The sequence below is a fragment of the Oncorhynchus tshawytscha genome, linkage group LG08 (assembly GCF_018296145.1).
Source record: "Oncorhynchus tshawytscha isolate Ot180627B linkage group LG08, Otsh_v2.0, whole genome shotgun sequence".
NCBI lineage: Eukaryota > Metazoa > Chordata > Actinopteri > Salmoniformes > Salmonidae > Oncorhynchus > Oncorhynchus tshawytscha.
This window is the reverse complement of record NC_056436.1, coordinates 78,781,851-78,784,732: the sequence shown is the minus strand read 5'-3', so window position 1 is coordinate 78,784,732 and position 2,882 is coordinate 78,781,851.

Sequence of the window (2,882 nt, the reverse complement as noted above, 5' to 3'; positions counted from 1 at the left end):
GTTGCCCCAGAGCACACAAAAAAACTATACATACCTCGGCCTAAACAACAGTGCCACAGATAATTCCACAACGCTGGGAACGATCTGAGAGACAAGGCAAGAAGGGTCTTCTACATCATCAAAAGGAATATAAAATCTGATATACCAATTAGGATCTGGCTAAAAATACTTGAATCAGCTATAGAACCGATAACCCTTCATGGATGTGAGGTCTGGGGTCCGCTCACCAACCAAGAATTCACAAAATGGGACAAACACCAAATTGAGACTCTGCATGCAGAATTCTGCTAAAGTATCCTCTGTACAACGTAGAACACCAAATAATGCTTGCAGAGCAGAATTAGGCTGATACCTGCAAATCATCAAAATCCAGAATAGAGCCGTGGAATTCTACAACCACCTAAAAGGAAGCGATTCCCAAACCTTCCATAACAAAGCCATCACCTACAGAGGGATGAACCTGGAGAAGAGTCCCCTAAGCAAGCTGGTTCTGTGGCTCCGTTCAAAGACAAACAGAGCCCCAGGACAGCCACACAATTAGACCCAACCAAATCATGAGGAAAAAAAATTACTTGACACATTGGAAAGAATTAACAAAAAAACTGAAACTAGAATGCTATTTAGCCCTAAACAGAGAGTACACAGTGGCAGAATACCTGACCACTGTGACTGACCCAAAATTAAGGAAAGCTTTGACTATGTACAGACTCAGTGAGCATGGCCTTGCTATTGAGAGAGGCATTTATATGCAGACCTAGCTCTCAAGAGAAGACAGGCTATGTGCACACTGCCCACAAAATGAGGTGGAAACTGAGCTGCACTTCCTAATCTCCTGCCAAATGTATGACCATTTTAAAGACACATTTTTTTCCCTCAGACTACACAGACCCACAAAGAATTCCAAAACAAATCCAATTTTGAACAGGTAATCATGGACGTGATGGAGTCCAGATGAGTGTCATTAAGCACTGATACGCGTAACGACGGTGACAGGTGTGCACCAAACGAGCAGCCTGGTGACCTAGAGGCCGGAGACGGAGCACACGTGACAGTACACCTCCTCCCATACGCGCGGCTCCTGCCGCAGGACGCCGACCAAGATGATGATCCCCGGGATCAGGAGCGGACCGGTCACCTCTGCTAAGGCGCGGGAACCTGTCAATCCTACTGAGGCGCGGGAACCTGTCGATCCTACTGAGGCGCGGGAACCTGTCGATCCTACTGAGGCGCGGGAACCTGTCGATCCTACTGAGGCGCGGGAACCTGTCGATCCTACTGAGGCGCGGGAACCTGTCGATCCTACTGAGGCGCGGGAACCTGTCGATCCTACTGAGGCGCGGGAACCTGTCGATCCTACTGAGGCGCGGGAACCTGTCGATCCTACTGAGGCGCGGGAACCTGTCGATCCTATGAGAGCGCGGGAGCCTGTCGACCCTACTGAGGCGCGGAGCCTGTCGACCCTACTGAGGCGCGGGAGCCTGTCGATCCTACTGAGGCGCGGGAGCCTGTCGATCCTACTGAGGCGCGGGAGCCTGTCGATCCTACTGAGGCGCGGGAGCCTGTCCCTACTGAGGCGCGGGAGCCTGTCGATCCTACTGAGGCGCGGGAGCCTGTCGATCCTACTGAGGCGCGGGAGCCTGTCGATCCTACTGAGGCGCGGGAGCCTGTCGATCCTACTGAGGCGCGGGAGCCTGTCGATCCTACTGAGGCGCGGGATCCTGTCGATCCTACTGGAGGCGCGGGAGCCTGTCGATCCACTGAGGCGCGGGAGCCTGTCGATCCTACTGACGCGGGAGCCTGTGCGATCCTACTGAGGCGCGGGAGCCTGTCGACCTACTGAGGCGCGGGAGCCTGTCGATCCTACTGAGGCGCGGGAGCCTGTCGATCCTACTGAGGCGCGGGAGCCTGTCGATCCTACTGAGGCGCGGGAGCCTGTCGATCCTATTGAGGCGCGGGAGCATGGCGAAAGCACTGGAAAGAATTTTGATAAACTCCCATATCTATTTGTTGACTTAGCTACAGTTTTCCAGGGATCAGGAGCGGACCATTTGTGACCTGTTTCCATAAGAAAAGGGCAACCAGTGAAGAACAAACACCATTGTAAATACAACCCATATGTTTATTTATTTTCCATTTTATTCGTTAACTATTTGCACATCTTTACAACACTATATATATACATAATATGACATTTGAAATGTCTCTATTCTTTTGGAACTTTAGTGAGTGTAATGTTTACACTAAGAAAAGAGAGAGGGAGGGGGACTCTAATGTCCAGGAAAGCATTATAATTCATACCGATCCCAATCCTTTCCCATGACACCCTATTCCCTATGTAGTGCAATCTCTACCCTGGTCTAAGGTAGTGCAGTGTATAGGGAAGAGGGTGCCATTGGGGATGCTGACATGTTGTCTTCTTGGAGGCAGCGTAGGGCTACTTAGTTTCTCAGAAACAGACATTTGTCCTGAGACGCTGATGACAGTGGCTGTGTTTCAGAGAGAGAGAGAGAGAGAGGGGGACTCTAATGTCCAGGACAGCATTATACATGATCCCAATCCTTTCCCGTGTTGAAATGTCAGAGCTGAAAGCCATGGTTTGCAGAAGAAGCTTTGTAACATTGTGCTAAACTAAAGTGATAAAAGCATTTCCTTTCTTCTCTTCTCCTCTCTGCTATTGATTGATGGATTTATCCAATCAAAGCTGTCCACATTAACAGCCAATGGTTGAGTCTCAAATGGCACCATAATCCCTGTGTGTAGAGTACTACTTTTTGACTAGAGCATCAGTGTTTGTCTCTAGGTCCTCCACGTACATGGAGAACAGGATGTCATCGGTGTTTGTCTCTAGGTCCTCCACGTACATGGAGAACAGGATGTCATCA